Source organism: Mus caroli, chromosome 2 (genome assembly GCF_900094665.2).
Source record: "Mus caroli chromosome 2, CAROLI_EIJ_v1.1, whole genome shotgun sequence".
Lineage (NCBI taxonomy): Eukaryota > Metazoa > Chordata > Mammalia > Rodentia > Muridae > Mus > Mus caroli.
This window is the reverse complement of record NC_034571.1, coordinates 44,409,634-44,430,838: the sequence shown is the minus strand read 5'-3', so window position 1 is coordinate 44,430,838 and position 21,205 is coordinate 44,409,634. Positions and strand designations below refer to the sequence as shown.

The 21,205-nt window shown below is 37.9% G+C and overlaps 1 protein-coding gene across 4 annotated transcripts in view; it reads right to left on the bottom strand.

Annotated features, from left to right (window-relative positions):
* Mbd5 (methyl-CpG binding domain protein 5) overlaps positions 1 to 21,205 on the bottom strand; it is a 358,857-nt gene that overhangs the window by 269,332 nt on the left and 68,320 nt on the right. For all 4 annotated transcript variants that reach the window (XM_029474046.1, XM_021182635.2, XM_029474045.1 and 1 more), the window contains exon 2: positions 16,950 to 17,021. The gene's annotated coding sequence lies outside the window, so the exon portion shown is untranslated. The remainder of the gene's footprint in view (positions 1 to 16,949; positions 17,022 to 21,205) is intronic.

The window sequence follows — 21,205 nt, the reverse complement described above, 5'->3', positions numbered from 1 at the left end:
AAAAAACAAAACCAACACACACACACACACACACACACACACACACACACACACACACACACACACACACATAAACGAAAACCAAAAACAAACACCACCTCTCCATCCCCGAACCACAGGACCAAATGGTTATAGCACAGAATTCTAATAGACTTTCCAGGAAGAATTAATGCAATACTCCACAAATTATCCCATAAAACAGAAACAGGAAATACTGCCCAATTCATTTTATGAGGCCACATTTACACTTATACCAAATTATATAAGGGTCCAACTAGAAAGAAAATTAGAGACCAATTTTCCTTATTAACACAGATGCAAAAGTATTTAAGATACTTAACACACCAAATCCAAGACCACATCAAAAAGATCATCTATGATGATCAAGCAGATTTCATTTCAGAGAGGCAGAGAGAGTTAAATGTATGAACATCAAGAAATGTAATTCAGTGTATAAACAAACTGAAAAAAAAAAAACATGAGATCAATTCATTTGATACGGAAAAGGCCTTAGACAAAATCCAGTATCCCTTATTTTTTTTCACTTATTTTTTATTAGATATTTTCTTCATTTACATTTCAAATGCTATCCCCTTTCCTAGTTTCCTCTCTGAAAGACTCTTGTACCCTCCCCCAGCCCTGCTCCCCAACCCAGTATCCCTTCATAATAGTCTTACACAGATCAGCCATATAAGGAACATACCTAAACATAAAAAGACCATAGTTGACATCAAGCTCACAGCCAATTTCAACTTAAAGAAAAATTCAATGCAATTTCATTAAAATCAGTTTATTCTCCTTATCTAACTCAGGGTTTCTATTCCTGCACAAACATCATGACCAAGAAGCAAGTTGGGGAGGAAAGGGTCTATTCATCTTACACTTTTCACATTGTTCATCTCTAAAGGAAGTCAGGACTGGAACTCAAGCAGGTCAGGAAGCAGGAGCTGATGCAGAGGCCATGGAAGGATGTTTACTGGCTTGCTTCCTTTGGCTTGCTCAGCCTGCCCTCTTATAGAACCAAGACTACCAGCCCAGGGATGGTCCCACCCACAAGGGGCCTTTCTCCCTTGATCACTAATTGAGAAAATGCCTTACAGCTGGATCTCATGGAGGCATTTCCTCAACTGAAGCTCCTTTCTCTGTGATAACCCCAGCTTGTGTCAAGTTGACACAAAACTAGCCAGTACACTCCTCATATCTAATTACTTTATTACTTGAAGTCTTTGCTAGAAGTATAAGACAACTGAAGGAGATCAGAGGCAGACAGATTGAAATGGAAGACGTCAAAGAATTGTTATCTCCAGGTGATATGATAGCATATAAAAGTGATCCTAAGAAATTCACAATATAAACAAACTTAAAAAAACAAAAACAAAAACAAAACCAAGATCATCTCATTTGATGCAGAAAAGGCCTTTGACAAAAGAGGAAATTTTACAGTTTATGAACAGTTTTAGCAACATAGCTGGATGCAAAAATCAACTCACAAAATTCAGTAGCTTTCTGACCCATAGGAAGACTAGCAGTCTCAAGTAACCGATATCTCTGAGATCTCTCAGAAACTGAGCCACCAACCAGGCATCATACAGCAGCTGATATGAGTCCCTCCACATACACAGCAGAACACTGCCTGGTCTGGTATCAGTGGGAGAAGATTCAACTAACTCTCTAGAGACTTGAGATCCTATGGAGTAGGGAGATCTTGGCAGGGAACATCCTCTTGGAGACAGGGGGAGGAGGAGGAATGGGATGAGAATCTGTGAGAGGATGGACCACGAGGGGGGCAATGAATGGATTGCAAAAACCTTAAAAGTAATTAAAAAAATGTGATACATATGTTCTAACATGTAAAATAATACAGTATTGTTTTATTTCTTTAAAAAATTTGTAGATCTCATGTATATAAATGACAAAGAGACTGAGAAAGTAATCAGAGAAATAATTTTCACAATGGCCTCAATTAGTATAAAATAACTCCAAGAAGCAAGTGACTTGTTCAATAAAAAACTGTAAGTCTCTGAAGAAATAAACTGAAGAAAATACTAGAAGTAAAAATATTCCATGTGAATAGATCAGTAGGATTAATGTGGTAAAAATGGCTAGTCTACCAAAAGCAACCTAAAGAGACAAGGCAATCCACTAAAATTCTAATACAACTCTTCACAGATGTCAAAGGACAATTCTCAGCTTTATATGGAAATATAAAAAACCCAGGATAGCTAAAGTAATTCTAAACAATAAAGAACTGCTGGAGGTCTCACCATTCCTTATTTCAAGATGTACTGCAAAACTGTAGTAATAAACGATCATGGTATTGGTATAAAAAAAAGACATGTTGATTACTGAAATTTAACTGAAGACCCAGACATAAACCTACACACCTATGGACATCTCTTTTATTTTATTTTATTTTATTTTGTTTTTTGTTTTTGGATGTCTGCATGTAGAAGAATGTAAATATATCCACACTCTTTACCCTGAACAAAACTCAATTTCAAATAGGCCTCAACATTAAACCAGATAAACTGAACATGATAGAGGAGAAAGTGGGGGATAACCTTGAACTCACTGTCACAGGATAAGACTTTCTGAACAGAACACCGTTAGTACAGGACCTAAGATCAGCAATTAATAAGTGGAACCTCTTGAAAATGAAACACTTTTGTTAGAAAGGGACACTGTCTTTCAGACAAAGGGGAACGCCTAAGAATTAGGATTTGTTTTTTTAAGCAATTCCACATTTAAGAGGACTAATGTCTAAAATATATAAAAAATTTAAGAAATCCCAAATAATTCAATAAAAAAAATAGAGCACAGATCTAAACAGAATTCTTAACAGAGGGAAACTCAAATGGTGAGAAAACATGTTCATCCTTAGCCATCAGGGAAATGCAAATTAAACATGGGGTTGAGGAAAGGAATATGGGAAGAGGCAGGTAGAACTGAACGTGGGTAGGGAAAACTAGTGTAGCAGAAATTTCCTAAAATATATGATGGCAATCCTGATGAAGTTTCCAATAATGACGTAGATGGAGCCCTATTTGACCATGCGTTGTTACCAAATGAAGCTTCCAGTGCCAAGACTGGGTTATATCCAACTAAGTTGTTGGCCAAAGGGCCCCCACACAAAGTCCCAAACAACTTAGGCTGTTGGAAAGACAACAGGCTGTTGTCTACAAACTGACAGCAAGCACCCACTGTTGAAGACAACACTCAAATAATTCACTGACTATAGAGAGGTACAGCTGGTGCCTATAAGAACCTTTGCGCCTGTGTTCTAGTGCTTTTGGTACAGGAAAGGTATTCTGAAGGCTACCAACAGAGAATTACCAACCTAGCCATATACCCTTTGATCTACAATCTGCACTACCTAGAAAATATGCTAGAGTAATGGTGGCATGAAGTTTGTGGGAGCAGCCCACCCATTTCATTTGACATAAGCTACACTCCATGAGACAGAACCCACACCGTGCACTGCCTGAATGACAGAAAACCGAAGACTAGATAGACTAGAGACCTAGGATAAACCCCCAAAGTACTGGTCTTTTTTAATTAAGTTAACAATAAAAATGAAACTAAACGATATTCTGCTATACTAATAGATCTGTGTTTAATTGAACCATTCTCTGAGGATTCCCCTCGAAGTAGGTGGGAAAAAATATTGAGACCCACCACATTTTACACAGATGCACACATAAATGCACACCCACGTGTGTGCCCCCCTCCCCAGACATACAGGGAGGGGAGTCAGAGTGGTGATGGGGGAGAACAGACCAACTGACTGACCTTGGAACACACAGATCTAAATGTGATGTCTCCATCAATTCTCTCCCCTCAGAGCTAACAGATCCTTGAGGAAGAGAAGGTGGAAGGAGTATGGGAGTCAGAGGGGACATCTGGAGAAGGCAGCAAACTCATGGATACTGAACCAGTTAGCACAGGGCCTAAGTTGGTCTGTGTATATATTATGGCTTTCATTTTAGTACTTTTATGTGACTCCTGAGTGTGTGAACAAGTGAGTCTGATTGTTGTGCCTTGTCTTGGGCTCTTTTCCTCCTTTGGATTAAACCTGTGAAACTCTGATATTGTGGTTATTGTTTTGTATATTTTCTTAAAAAAAAAAAGAAATGGGAACAGATTTAAGACAAGGGCAAAAAACCCCAATAAATCTTTAAAGAGAAGGAAAAAAATACACGTTAAATTAACATTTGCTAGGATATTGCATTAGCATTACAATTAAATGTAGTGTGCTTGCCTATGACAGACCTGTTTAGGACATATATAGTTGTGTTTCTGTCCACCTATTCTGGCAAAATTTCAGGATCAATGTGAGATTTAGCCTTTCCTAAGGAATAATGTGTTTATATTTCCTGTAAAATGAGTACAACTGAAGAATTACTAAAATACCAGATAAACTATGAAAATACTATGTATAAACTTACGGATCAGCCACCAAGAAAGGTTAGAATAATACATATGAGATTAATAAAGCCTGTAACACTTGATGCTGAGTCAAAAATTTTAAGGCTTTTAAAATTTTAAACAACATGAAATATTTGCTAAATCCGAAGCTTGAAAATTGAGTTATCTCAAAGTAGACCATCTACAGTGCTGAACCCAGAAAGCATTACCCACTTAATGTAATAAGCATAACCACATAAAGTGATAATGAGAATACTGAACACATACAGTTTATTGTATTCTTAGTGCTTCAAAGATATTAATTAATCATGACAAGCAATATTTAAATAGCTCCATTGCAATAGTCAATGGATAGATCAGTAATCTGCTCAAAAGTACCTGAGTCAAAAGGTAACTTCTAACAGTAGGTGTCCATAGACCATGCACTGTGCTTAGTGGCAGGTCCCCTATTCCTAGTGGGGGTACTTGTAAAACTTAAGGCTTGTATAGGAAAAAAAAATCTCCTTTAAAAGCTATAATCCCAATTTTTCTCACTGAAATCTGCAACCTGAACCTCCCCCTGTTTCTTCAGGCTATAAAGGCTTAGGCTAAGTATTCAAAGTGGTCCTATATTAATAGACTTTTATAATACTTGTTCTTGAGCATTTTAAGAAAATACATTCTTTTCAAAGTTCTACTTTAAGTACAAATATCAAAATATTTTCAAATATCAAGTTCAAAGAAAGATGCACAATCCAGTATAAAATAAATGTTTATAAAATATAGAACATTATATATATAATAAAATTTGACAAGTCTATGCCTAAGATGTTAGCATTGGTGATTACACTTTATACATATAGGATGACTAATATGTTTCAACATTAGTCCTAATAGTCTCTAAGAACATGACCTTTAACATAAAAATCACCATTCTACAATCACAGAGGATGAACCTTAAAGCAAAAGAACAAAATCTAGCGAATAGCATGAGAAGCTAGCTACTATAGTACAGCTGAAAGTTAGTAAGAGAACCATAATTGAAGGCATAATAGACCACACCAAATAAATCTTTTGAACTAAAACCCATGTAAAAGAATATGAAGAGACCTTGCATATGCCTGAATGAGAATTCAAGGACGAGAGCGAAGCAGACAACAATGGCAACATCTTTATATCCTTTAAAAAAATCCTTGAATTCAAACATCCAACAATCTCAATGAGTCTCAAAGCACAATAAATGAAAAGACTATTATATGTTACTATAATAAAACTACAGAGAAAACAACAAGATCTTAAAAGTAAACATTACTATTTATTCATGTTGATAGTACAGACTGGTGTGCTTGGTGACTATGAAAATCAGTTTGGAGGTTCTTCCAAAAGCTAGAAAGAGAACCATATGACAGAACTAATTCATTCTTTGGCATATGTCCAAAGGACATGATATCCTACTATTGAGATACTTACTTGGTCATATTTACTTCTGCTCTACTCACAATATGAATGTAACAAAGGTAAGCATATTAAAGGTTCGCCAAGTAATGAACTTGCAGACAATGAAAATGAAGTACATAAACACAAAAGAATTGTATTTAGCTTTAAAGAAAATGATATCATAAAACTTTTGGGAAAACAAATAGAATCAAAAAATATACGTATAACATAAGCTATGACCCAAAAGAACATATGTCACGTTCTCTATTATGTATAAATTCAAAATATGAACCTTTAGGTTTCAATGTAACCTTGCTGTCCTAGTTACTTTTCTATTGTTGTGAAAAGATACAATGACCAAGGCAACAACATACAAAGAGTTTATTAGGGCTTACAGTTTCAGCAAGCTATCATCCATGACCACCATGATAAGGGAGCATGGTAGCAGGCAGGCAGGTATAGCACTGGTGCAGTAGCTGAGAGCTTACATACGGATCTGCAAGGAGGAGGCAGAGAGAAAGAGAGCAAACTGGGAATGGCATGGGCATTTGAAACCTCAAAACCTGCCTCTAGTGAAGCACCTTCTCCAAGAACACTACATCTCCTAATCCTTCCCATACAACCCGTAAACTAGGGACCAAGCATTCAAATATATGGTCTATGAGGCCATTCTCATTCAAACCACCCCATCTGAGTAATCCTAGAATCTAGGATGGTAGAAAGGAACCATTGGATGAAGGGCAGAACAAGGACAAGAAGAGTCTCATAGCACAAAGGTGCTATAAAGGAGAAAAGGGAACGATGAGGTGGGGGACCTAACTGGGGAAGGGTTAATACAGAGGAAGAGGGATAACACTAAGGAACTCTAGAAAAGCCATTGCAAACCTATTTTTTATAAGCATATTTAAAAACATATATACATGTACAAACACACACATGCACACATACACAGATACACACACATATACAATTTTAGGAGTTACTCCACACAGTGGGATACTGCTTCCTTCTAGAGTCATAGACTACCTAACAACTATAACAGCAGCAACAACAACTACAACAACAAGCATCAACTTGTTGGTTAGAAGGTTTAAGTGAGTCTTGAAAAATATAGGTGCTTGCCAGTGCTCTTGCCTGCTTGTTAGAGCATGCAGGCAAGCCCTATTGTTGAAGACACAACACAATCTGGTAACAGGGTTAGAAGAAATCAAGCTGGTCCTCTGCCCTGGAAAATTCCTACATGAGAAGCTGGTCTCAGTGTCAGGTGCTAGTTATGCAAGGGAGAACAGACACCAATAGTGCTACCCATCTGTAAGTCTGTTGTATTCTTTTCCTGTTGCTATGCTTAGACATGTGCCACTAATAACAAGAAATGTTTATTTGGGTTCATGTTTCCAAAGAGGTAGAGTCCATCATCATCATGATAGGGAAGCTTGACAGCAAGCAGGTATGAAGGCTGGAGTAGCAAGACGAAAACTTATTTCTTAGGTCATTAAATGGAAGCAGAAACAAATTGAATGCCTTAACGCTTCTGAAATTTCAAATCTTCCAAGTAACAAACACTCTAGCAAGGTCAAATCTCCTAAACCGATGTAAATATCTCCAGCAACCAGAGACCAAGTATTCACATGCAAAAACTTAGGGGATACCTCATTTGAGCCAGATCTATAAACTATAACAATGACCGACCTAACAATGCTATCTCCAATGACTAAGTCGTTGTACTTATATCTTGGGAGTAACCAATAGCTGTCTAATTGGACCTAAGGCCCATGTAATAGATACTATAAACCTAATCAATAATTTGTGGCTGGTGTGTTCATAATTCCTATAGGAGAACCCACTACTATCATTTTGAGAAGTTAAAATAACTTACAAGTGTCTTCTAAATGCTTATTCTTAAGCCTATACATAAGTGCAGCTTTATGCAAGAAAGCTTCCTTTTGAGGCTGTCAGACATAGAGATCCATAGCCAGTCACAATTCAGCAACCATAAGATGCTCAGACTCTACAGGACATGTATAACCTAGCACTTAAGGGTAAGTCTCAGAACATTGTGGTATAGGGGACAAAGATTCTATGATCCTGAGGACAAAGATCAGTGCTGAAAGAGTGTCTTCTAAACACAATGGGGATGTTGTACCCATGGACTCTTAACAACATGATTACTTGAAGAAGACCATACGAGTTGACCTGTCAACACTGACAGAAGATAACTTCAGATGGCTTGATACTAGATGAAGAGCTATCAGTTATAAGAGATACAGAAGGAAGAAAAGCAAACAGTTTTCTTCACAGACAGTTGCTCAAGAGTGAATTTTTCAGCATTAAGCGTGTGTTCATAAACACTACATTAGTTGGAATCAGTAGGCTGTGCATGAATATCTGTGAGCATATATATATGTATATATATATATATATATATATATATACATATATATATGTATGTATGTGTGTATATATACATATTGTCTTAGTCGGGGTTTCTATTCTTGCACAAACATCATGACCAAGAAGCAGTTGGGGAGGAAAGGGTTTATTCAGCTTACACTTCCACACTGCTATTCATCACCAAGGAAGTCAGGACTGGAACTCAAGCAGGTCAGGAAGCAGGAGCTGATGTAGAGGCCATGGAGGGATGTTACTTACTGGCTTGCTTCCCCCTGGTTTGCTTAGCCTGCTCTCTTATAGAAGCAAGACTACCAGCCCAGAGATGGTCCCACACACAAGGGGCTTTTCCCCTTTGATCATTAATTGAGAAAATGCCTTACAGTTGGATCTCATGGAGGCATTTCCTCAACTGAAGCTCCTTTCTCTGTGATAACTCCAGCTGTGTCAAGTTGACACAAAACTAGCCAGTACAATTGACCCTTTGTCAACTTGACACACAAATTACTAGTAAGCCTCAACCCTTACATTCTTATTCATCCCCAAGGTCTAAATAACTTTAAACATTCCACAGTCATTACATATTCTTAAAATTTTAAGGTCTTTAAAATATCCATCTCTTTTAAAATCCAAAGTCTTTTTACAATTAAAAGTCTCTTAACTGTGGGTTCCACTAAAATAGTTTCTTCCTTCAAGAGGGAAAATATCAGGGCACAGTCACAATCAAAGGAAAAATCAATCTCCAACTGTCCAATGTCTGGGATCCAACTCACTATCTTCTGGGCTCCTCCAAGGGCTTGGGTCACTTCTCCAGCCATGCCCTTTGTAGCACATGTGTCGTCCTCTAGGCTCCAGATGCCTGTACTCCACTGCTGCTGCTGCTCTTGGTGTTCATCTCATGGTACTGGCATCTCCAAAACACTGCATGACCCTTTCAGTCCTGGGCTGTCAATTGCAACTGAGGCCGCACCTTCACCAATGGCCTTCCATGGCCTCTCACAGTGCCGAGCCTTAGCTCTCTGCTTGACCCCTTCATACCTTCCAAACCAGTACCACCTGGGTGACCCTTACATATCACCAAGTCCTGCTGCAGCAGGAGTACAACCTTAGCTATCTCTGGAACACAGCCTCTTTGTGCTTTCAGAAAACACTTCCCAGAAGATGTCACCTCAACGATGCTGGTCTCTTCTTAATCACCACTAATTTCTTAGCTCCAGCTAACCAGCATCAATAGTCCCAGTACTGCAAAGCTTTTGTTTTAGTAGTTCTGGTATCTTGTTAATCACAGCTGATTTTTCAGCCCCAGCTAACCAGAACCACAGAATCTTCACAACCAAAGTAACAATGGCCCTGAAAAGAGTCTTTAATTTTCCCTCTGAAATTTCACAAACCAGGCCTCCATCTTCTCCACTGTTCTCAACATTATCTTCCAAGCTCCTACACAACATCTGACAGAGCTCTTAACAACAAATGGATCTTCAAGGCCAATGTTCCAAAGTCCTTCCACAGTCCTCCCCAAAACATGGTCAGGTTGTCATAGGAATACCCCACTATGCTGGTACCAATTTGTCTTAGTCAGGGTTTCTATTCCTGCACGAACATCTTGACCAAGAAGCAAGTTGGGGAGGAAAGGATTTATTCGGCTTACACTTCCACATTGCTGCTCATCACTAGAGAAGTCAGGACTGGAACTCAAGCAGGTCAGGAAGCAGGAGCTGATGCAGAGGCCACGGAGGGATGTTCTTTATTGGCTTGCTTCCCCTGACTTGCTTAGCCTGCTCTCTTATAGAACCAAGTGTACCAGCCCAGAGATGGTCCCACCCACAAGGGGCCTTTCCCCCTTGATCACTAATTGAGAAAATGCCTTACAGTTGTATCTCACAGAGGCATTTCCTCAACTGAAGCTCCTTTCTCTGTGATAACTCCAGCTGTGTCAAGTTGACACAAAATTAGCCAGTACACACACACACACACACACACACACACACATGAAATTAAGAACAATAAAGAATTTGAGGGGTTAAGAAGGAGAGGGAGGAGTGGAAATGATGAAAGAAAGTGCACTTACAAATAAAATTCTCAAAAAATAAAGTACATTTTAAGAGTTAAATGAGTAAATGTATTTAAGATTAATGAGTGAAAGCACTGAAATTAATAATTGAATTCTTGAAAAGAAAAGGACAATGAAATTGAGCATATAAAAGAAATTCACTCTAATTTTACACCAGAAAAGCTTACTACAAACAAAGGTAAAACAAGATTATTTAGAGATAAAGATTAAGAGGATCTATATTCCCTAATATACTTTCAGTCACAAGGAAAATAACAGATCTTAAATACTAGACATCTGATAAGAAAAAATGGTAAATGTATGTCAAAATGAAACCAACCTTAACATTATAAAGCAATTATAAATATTTCATATGCTTTAAACTAAGAAACAACAGTATAAAAATGAAGAAAGGGTGGATAGTTAAAAGTTTTTGGTCTAAGGGTGTTGTTTTACTTGGCTAGGTAATAAAAGTATCCACATAAATGTACAGTACACACGATGCCATTTCTAGGGTGATCATCTAAAAATAGAGTCCTTACGTACCAGAGTATAAAAACAGAAAGCCAATCTGTGTGTGTGTGTGTGAGAGAGAGAGAGAGAGAGAGAGAGAGAGAGAGAGAGAACAAAGAAGAAAAAGAGATTAATAAAAAAGAGAAAGGACAAATAAATGTGGGAAAATAAAAACAAAATACTAAAAATACAAGGAAAGGATATTAAAAACCAAAAGGAAAAAAACCATGTAACATAGAAAGGCAGGCACATAAGAAGAAAACCCTGGCTCTTCACTGTAACTTTTGAAAGCCAGCAAGGTATGGATGATGGGTGCTCTGCAAAAGGAGAGATCACAGAAGCCAGTGTAGACTACATACACTGTAAAATTATAAATCACCATAGATGGAAAAAGAAAATCATTGCACTTATAAAACCAAACCTAAAATAACTCCTGGACACAATTCAGCTCTACAGAAGGTACTAGAAAGGAAACATCTTAGGAAATTAACTACACTTAAGAGGACACATAGAACATATAATCCAGAAACAGTAACTCAAAAGCGTGAAAAAGTAACCACACTGCCACAACAAAATAACAAACATCAATAACAGGGCTCACTAACAATTCTCAATACTGATGATCTCAACTCCTCAATCCAGACTAACAGACTAGAGTAGAAAAAGGATTCACCTTCTTTCCACTACTCTTGGGCATATACTTAAATGACTCAGTATCAATTATAGATATATTAGCTCATCCATGTTCATTGCTGTTCTATTCACAATAGCTAGAAATTGGAATCAGTCTAGATGTTCACTGACAAATGGATAATGAAAATGTGGTACATTTACACAATAGAATATTATTCAGAAACTAGTAAAAGTGGAATTAGAACGTTTTACACATAAAAGGATATAGCTAGGAATAATCACCCAAAGTGAGGTAAATCTGTCCAAAAAGACAAGTATTGTATATATTCTTCAATGTAGATATTTGCTCCTAAGTTTTCAGTATATTTTATACAATCCAAATGACCAAAGAGATTAGACACTTACTAAGGGACTAAATGGGAAGAAAGGATTTCCCAAGGTGGGGAAAACAGTATATAGTGTTTTGTGGAGATTAAGGGGAAACAAGGAGAAAAAAATAGGGTGGGGGGAAGAAAGATAAAAATCCATGAGGGAATACAGGGATGAAGAATTAATACAATATAGGGAGAAAGTCAATATGGAAGACTATTATTAGAGAACTTTTCCAAAACACGTAAATATATGAAAGGAATCTTCAGGGAGTTGACAAATAACCGGGGAGACAATTCCCAAATTAGACTAATCTAATGCCACAAGTGAAACCTCCAGTGCCAGGAATGGGTTAATTTTGTTGAGTCACTGGCGAAAGGGATCTCATGGAAACCACATAATATGACAGGCTAGTGTCAAAGCTATTGGTTGCTGTCCATAAATTGATGTTAAGTGATGCAAAAGACAACACTTAACTTATGTCATCAAACATTTACAAGTTGAGCTATTGCTTAACTATATTATCTCTACTGACTATTGTTCCTGATACTGAATGTACACAGCATGGTACTAAAGGAGAAAAGTCTTCATCAGTATTACCCGACAGCATTTGGCCTGTAAGATACACTGGTGCACGAGGGTGCCAATGTTATGGGAGTGACTACCCACACTTTGCTTGGTCTTATGGTTTCAGTCAGTGCATGAGGAGGCCCTTTTCAGGTCTGTGATCTTGAGATTTGGTCAAAATGAATAAAAACAACAACCCATTCAATTGCAAGCCGAGTTCAAACTTCTTGGAATATCTTTGAGGTTCGACAAAGATTGAATACAATAATGAAGTTAGCATTAAGAATTGATACTGGACTTTTAAGCTTTTCTTCTAAATTTAATTCAGAATTTTTTACAGAGTATTACTCAGCTATTAAAAAGAATGAATTTATGAAATTCCTAGGCAAATGGATGGACCTGGAGGGCATCATCCTGAGTGAGGTAACCCAATCACAAAGGAACTCACACAATATGTACTCACTGATAAGTGGATATTAGCCCAGAAACTTAGGATACCCAAGATATAAGTTACAATTTGCTAAATGCATGAAATTCAAGGAGAATGAAGACCAAAGTGTGGACACTTTGCCCCTTCTTAGAATTGGGAACAAAACACCCATGGAAGGAGTTATAGAGACAAAATTTGGAGCTGTGACGAAAGGATGGACCATCTAGTGATTGCCATATGCAGGGATCCATCCCATAATCAGCTTCCAAACGCTGACACCATTGCATACACTAGCAAGATTTTGCTGAAAGGACCCAGATATAGCTGTCTCTTGTGAGACTATGCTGGGGCCTAGCAAACACAGAAGTGGATGATCACAGTCAGCTATTGGATGGATCACACGGCCCCCAATGGAGGAGATAGAGAAATTACCCAAGGAGCTAAAGGGAACTGTAACCCTATAGGTGGAACAACAATATGAACTATCCAGTACCCGGAGCTCTTGTCTCTAGTTCCATATGTATCAAAAGATGGCCTAGTCAGCCATCACTGCAAAGAGAGGCCCATTGGACTTGAGGACTTTATATGCCCCAGTGCGGGGGAATCCCAGGGCCAAGAAGGGGGAGTGGGTGGGTAGGGGATTGGGGGGGTTGGGTGTGGGGGACTTTTGGGATAGCAATGAAAATGTAAACGAGGAAAATACCTAATAAAAAAATAAAATAAATAAAAGCAGGATAGACAACATATGAGCTAAGAGAATAATTAAAGTCTCTTCAAATTTATGGGATGGATGCATATATATGTATATATATATAAATATATACACACACGTATATATCATAGAACATGTTCAATATATCTGCGTGCACTTAGGCATATATCCATTACAACACATATACAAATCAAGGTTTTAACATAAGACAATCTGAACAAACAAAAGAAATATGGTCAGAAGTACAATAAGTGGATGTCTCAAATTTACCCTGCTAGGAGAACACAGTATATTTTTAGGTTTATAGCATGTGAATTGTGCTGAGGTGAGCAGACAGCATAATGTAATGAAGGTGGATACACACAGAAATACACACCTAAACACTATCCTATAGCTAGCAGGTTTGTGAAGATAAAATCCTGAAATTTGTTTACGTAAAATTACAGGACCCATAATGATTTTTCTTATTCCTTTAGTCTTCTTTTTATTCTGGCACACAGAAGATAGGATAGAGCTACTAAATTCTACATATCCTTACAAAAGGATGAATAACACAGTAAAGGCAAAAGTGACCATAACTGTTACGTATTTCTATAACCTAGGTTTGTTTTTATTTGTGACCATTCTTCATTATTCTCTATTTATTGTACAGAAATGTGGTCTTACTATGCCATCACCTGGGCTGAAAAGAGCTTCCTTCCTCAGTCTTCCATGCATCTGTGATTAAACATGTACCCCATTTTACCTAACTAAAGAAGAATCTGTTTTGTTTGTTGGGCCTGGCACACACTAAATATATATTCTGTCAGCAAGTTCCAATCCCATACTTCATTTGTAAACATCAATGAAATAGCCCTCACCCATAGGCATTTCGCCCATATGGGTGATGTTCTATACTTCCCTTTGAATATAGGAGAGAACTTGTGCCTATGAGTGAATATGGCAAAGATAATACTTTGTTTGTGACTTCAGAAGCTAGGTCATCAAAAGGACAAACCTTCCACCTAACTTTATTATTCTTCTAGATACTCAATGTATGAAGACCTAGTCTTCATGTTATGAGACAGCACAAACTAGCATGTATGAAGACATATATAAAGTGACTTCTACTGAAGAACTGAGTTCTGGACCAAAAGAATTATCTGCTGGATGTGAATGAAGTATTTTTTGCACGATTTCAGTTTACAGCTCACTAGTTAGAGTTGCAGTGAAGAAACACAATGACCAAAAGCAAGTTCAGGAGGATATTGTTTATTTGTGTTAGACTTTCTACTGCATACCATCATTGAAATAAGCCAGGACAGGACCTCAAACAGGACAGGAAACTGGAGGCAGGTACTGATGAAGAGGTAATGGGGGAATGCTATTTACTGGCTTGTTCCCTATGGCTTTGGTCTTCTTATGCAATCCAGGACCTTAAGGCCAGCGATGTTCCCATCCACAATGGGCTAGGCCCTCCCACATCAATCACTAATTAAGAAACTACTTTACAGGTTGCTTCCGGCCCAATTTTACAGAAGCATTTTCTCAACTGGGGTTCCCCCATGTTAAGATAAGTCTAGCTTGTTTCAAGTTCTTATACAATTAGCCAATACAACTGAGCCTTTGTCAACCTGACACACACACACAGATCACTGTCAAGCCTTTCCTTTCTTACCCATACCCAAGATCATACATTAATAATGACAATACAATAAAATAATACAATGTAATATAGTGTAAAACATTTACAAACTTAAAAGTCCTACAATTTTTGAAAATTCAAACACAAAAAAATATTTAATCTCTTTTAAAAAATGCAGTCTCTTTTAAAATCCAATAGCTCTCCACTGTGGGTATTACAAAATAAAAGATGAGTGAAAATCTTCAAGAGGGAAAATCCCAGGTCACAGTCACATGTGAACAAATCAAAACCAAACTCCAATTCCAACTATAAAATCTGAGTAACCAACATCTGGGATCCACTAATGACCTGGGCTCCTCCAAAGGACTTGGGTCGGTTTTTGGCTCTGCCCGCAGGAGCTGCACACACAGGAAGTTTCCTTGCATTAGGCTAGCTCACTCCACACCTGCTGCTGTCTTTGGCAGTCACCTCATGGTACTGTCAACTCCAAAATGCTTGGGTCTTCTGCTGAAATTGCACTGCATTTCACCAAGTGTCTCCTAGGCTCTATTTAGGGACTCCAGCTCCGTCAACACAGTACCAAGCCTCAGCTGCTCTTCATAACCCGTTTATGCCTTAAAAACTAGTACTATCTGGGCCAGTCATACTACATAAGTTCACCAGCCAGCATGAGAAAGAACCTTGGTCAATTCTGGAACACAGCTTCTTTGTACTGATCCTTAAGAAACACTTGCCTGGACGTTCCACCTCATAATCCTGGTCTCTTCTTAATCACTTCAGCCCCAGCCCCAGGCCCAGCCCCAGGCCCAGCCCCAGCCCCAGGCCCAGGCCCAGGCCCAGGCCCAGGCCCAGGCCCAGGCCCAGGCCCAGGCCCAGGCCCAGGCCCAGGCCCAGGCCCAGCCCCAGCCCCAGCCCCAGGCCCAGGCCCAGGCCCAGGCCCAGGCCCAGCCCCAGGCCCAGCCCCAGCCCCAGCCCCAGCCCCAGGCCCAGGCCCAGGCCCAGCCCCAGCCCCAGGCCCAGGCCCAGCCCCAGCCCCAGCCCCAGGCCCAGCCCCAGGCCCAGGAAAACAGAGGTTTCATTTAGTGGTTCTGGTCTCTTGTTAATCAGAGGCAATTATTCAGCTCCAGCTCACCAGGCACAACACCAGGCCTGATATAGTCTGTGCTTCCCTCTGAAATGTCACAAGCCAGGTTTCTATCATCATTACTGCTTTCAACATTTTTATCTTCCAGGCTCCTACAGAACAGCTCACTGAGCTCTCAACACCCAATGGCTTTTCTAGCCTAAAGTTCCAAAGGGTTTCCACAATCCTCCCCCAAAAAAACAGGGTCAGGTCTGTCACAGCAAGAACACACTATGCTGGTACTAACTTGTCTTAGGGTTATTTATGTGCAATGAAATGACATGAAACCATTTTTAAGGGTTAACAAGAGATGAAAACCTATTTATTCAGATGAATTACCTGCGATCAAATAATGTTAAGAAACACTTTGAGTTAAGAAGATCTCTCACTATTAACTGTATCTAATCCAACTGATTAAATAAAATAAATAAATAGTCATGGAGTAGAAGCGATATTTTGTTTTGTTTTGTTTGCAGAGTCCTATCTTCCTATTCTTCTTGCTGTCATCTTCCAGATAATTTCTTCAAAAATACTTTCTCATCTTTTAAACTTAGAAATCTCTGGACCATTCTCATAATTTTTTCCTCCTGTTAAAAACACTGGAATCCAGTAACCATGTCAATATACTATACAAACAACCCAGACATACTTTCTATACTGTCACATGCAAAAAACAGTAAGTTGAGAAATGCTACTCACCGATCATGATCTTCTGATTTCAAACATTTTGATTTAGTTAGGATCCAATACACAGGTTCTTGTAGAAGTTATCTTCAGAAGAGAACATAAAAGAAAAGAAAAGAAAAGAAAAGAAAAAAATAAGATAACTCAGAAGAACAAAGCAGTAAGCCTTAAAAGCATTTATTTATTTATTTCCATTCTATTTTGTTTTTATAACTTCTAATTTTGCAAGCGCTATATAAAATACAAATGATACTCAATGTTATATATTCTATATAAGCTTTGTAAATTTTATAAAGTTTAGTAGCTACTTTATAGACTAATGTTAACCTCTATTTTTTTTTAAAGATTTATTTATTTATTATATGTAAGTACACTGTCGCTGTCCTCAGACACTCCAGAAGAGGGCGCAAGATCTCCTTACGGATGGTTGTGAGCCACCATGTGGTTGCTGGGATTTGAACTCTGGACCTTTGGAGGAGCAGTCGGGTGCTCTTACCTACTGAGCCATCTCACCAGCCCGCCCTCTATGTTTTTTCAATACCTTTTCTGATTTTATTCTGTTCAGATCGTCTCAACCACCTAGCCATCAATATCATCAACACCCTTTCCATACCTGTTTTTCCTGCTTGTTTTGTGTAAAACATGAAATATAAACTCTGCTAATAGTGGGAATATCCTAAAAGCTAGGTGTGGTGGCGCACGCCTTTAATCCCAGCACTTGGGAGGCAGAGGCAGGTGGATTTCTGAGTTCGAGTCCAGCCTGGTCTACAAAGTGAGTTCCCTGTCTCAAAAAAAAAAAAAAAAAAAAAAAAAAATAGTGGGAATATCCCTGTTGATGTCCTCCGACTGGGACAGAGTACTGCCTGTTAATACTATTAGTTGCCCTGTCTTTAGGCTGTGCCACACTCCATAGCGATTGGATACCACACTTAAAACAACTCTAAACTCTCCAACACCGAATGCTTCCCTCCTCTTACAATGGAAAGACACTACCTTCTGGGGCCTGCTTTGTGTGTTAAGTAAGTTTGTTATCCTGTCTGTTTCTAGTCCACTTAGTTTCTCCGAATTAACTTCCTTTCTCTTCATTTTCACAAATTCCTCGAAGAAGTAAAAACACTGGTTTTTATTGTTTGTTTGTTTTGTTTTCCTGAGATACTTGAATCAATCCCACTAAAATCAGGGACAACTTAAGGATGTCCACTCTCCCTGTATCTACTCAATATAATACTTGAAGTTCTAGCCAAAGCAATAAGACAACAAAAGGAGATCAAGGGGATACAAATTGGCAAAAAAAAAAGAGGTCAAGGCATCACTAGTTTCAGATACACATAAAGGACCTCAAAGATTCTACCAGAGAACTTCTACAGCTGATAAAAAAAACCCTCCAGCCTGGATATAAATGAACTCAAACAAATCAGTAGCCTTCTTTTATACAAATGATAAATGGGCTGAGAAAGAAATTAGGGAAACAACTCCCTTCACAATAGTCAAACATATAAAATCCCTTCGAGTAAGTCTAATCAAACAAATGAAAGATCTGTATGACAAGAACTTTAAGTCTCTCAAGAAAGAAATCAAAGATGATCTCATAAAATGGAGAGATCTCCCATGCTCATGGATTGGTAGTATTAACATAGTAAAAATGGCTATCCTACCAAAAGCAATCTACAGATTCAATGCAATCCCCATCAAAATTCCAACACAATTCTTCAAAGACATGGAAAGAGCCAATCTCAATTTCATATGGAAAATAAAAAACCCAGAATATGAAAACAATTCTTAACAATAAAAGAACTTCCATTCAATTAATAAAGAATTACATTAAATAGAACTTCTGACCATTAGTTCAGGTAACTGGTTCATATTCATAACAACAATCTAATGGAATTAACTCTTGATCATTACTTTGGGTTAGAAAAGAAGACAGTTAGGGGCCAGTTATTACACATCAATCTTACTAACCTATTTAAATCTAAGGGAAAGGTTAAGAATCCCAACCTTAAAGCTTTCCCAAAGACTCTGAATACACATTCTTTTTCTAGTATGTAACCGTCTCTACTGGGCACATAACTTACATTAGCAACCAAAAATTTTCACATATATCCCACTAAACACAAAAGTTAATACACTCTATTCAAAATTCTCATCTTTATATTAATGCTCAATTCTTTTGTTCACACATAAGCTAGACAGGTCTTAATCTGAGATCATTCTCCACTGCCAATATAGACATTTCCCTTATTATTACTCACCTAAATTCAAATGTTGTACCTGTTATCTATCCTCCCTATCTATTCTATCTAATGTTTTCCTACATGGCCACTGGTCGTTTGGACTAAGGTTAAAATTCCTTAGCTGGCTTCTCACCTTTTCTTTCCTCCAACACACATTACTCACAGCAGTTGGAATGAGCTTTCCATAATTCAAGCTTTATTACATTGCTCTCTGATGACTCAAACTTTGCCATACTTTAAACATTCAATTGGCTTCTCAATGTAATCAGACTCATATACAAACAGCTTATCACAGGTTGGTGAATGTGGTCCTATCCACTATGCATCCATATTCATTGTTCAAGTGGGAGTTCTCTTCCTCTTCCTTCAGATACAGCCGTAAGATTATAATAATCTTACAAAATAATCTCTCTCTTTTCCCCCCATCTATGTAAGTGCTTAGTTTTCATGTCATAAAAAGACATGTCATAATCCTGGGAAATTGTTTTCTGATTTATATAATCTTTGTAATGACCAGTGGCATGGTTTTGGTATCCTATGAAATAGAGAGCCTTAGCACCTCTACATTTCTCAGATTGCCTTTCAGGTAGGCTGTGAAAATAAGGGTTATTTGGAATCAATAAGATATGAACAAAGGAGCCAAGTGTAGGGCTGGTCCTTAAATGCTTCCTATAAGATTATTCAATTTCTCCTTTCTTACTGTCAATCTGAAAAGCCAGTTCAGGGGACCGGGACACCCTAATATACTAAAGAAAGGAAAAACAAATTTCTTCATGATAATATTATTCTGGGATACCTAATAGCCGAGTTTAGCCTATGCTTAGTTATAAAAATTATGACTTGAGAAATATGTATTTATATAAACCAGGAAAAAGACAGAAAGATTATTTCAGGTCTTATGCCAATGACTAAAGGATGACAAAAGCTACCACAGGACTTCCTTATTACTTAATACAATTGGTTAAGGATTATTTGCCTGTCAAACTTAAAGAAAAAAATGTGTTTTTCTTGCCCAATGCATATTTATAGTATAGCAAAGTACTTTAAGTAATAGAAAGAAAACAGGCGCATGTTTTGATATAAGCTACACTGCTATAATATTATTATTAATAATTATTGATAATGAAATATTGCATGCTACCTACTCAGCCTTCTAGTAGTTTCAATGCCTTTTAATTTTAGTTTAAAAATAGCTGCATAGGTATATCATATATTTAAAATTTAATAAGCAGGGACCTGCTATTCACAACAAATAATATGCCATAAGCATATAATTATATATTATAATAAACCCAAATATTTCCTGTTTTTTGACATTTAGATTTTTCTATCATCAATTTTAGACAGATCATTATTTCTGTTTCTATTCACGATAATAATTGCCATGTTTAGCCATATTAGGTTCCATTTTCTTTTTACACTGTATTTTCCTTAAGAGTTTGAATTTTGTCTTCATATTCTTATACTCCATGGTATGCTTGACTTGATGTTAACTTGTACTGAATGTTATATATTACTGATATTAATATGTACTGAATACATTTCAAGCAAAGTGATCAATGTAAAAACAACATGTATTTCTTGGTGCTGTATTAAAAAGACATCGGAACAAATAAATTATAAACTCAATGGCTCTGCAATTCAGAAGAATGTAACAACTGGGCATCTACAATCCTAGCACACAAGAAGTGGAGGAAGAAGTATGGCCAACCAGTCTGGGCTAAATAGTGAATTTCAAATACGATTTGGTTGCAGTTTAAGATCCTTACTAAAAGGGGGAGAGGGAGGTGAAGCAAAACCAAAGGACTCTAACAAATGTACTGGCTCTGGTGATCTGCGGTCCTGACAGAAAGAGCAGCAGCACATCAAGGGAGAAGATGGCATCAGGACGTCTGGGTATTTCTCCCAGTTCTGAAGTAAGAGCTGTCTAAAGCACTGCCCCTTTAGCTCCTTGGGTACTTTCTCTAGCTCCTCCATTGGGGGCCCTGTGATCCATCCAATAGCTGACTGTGAGCATCCACTTCTGTGTTTGCTAGG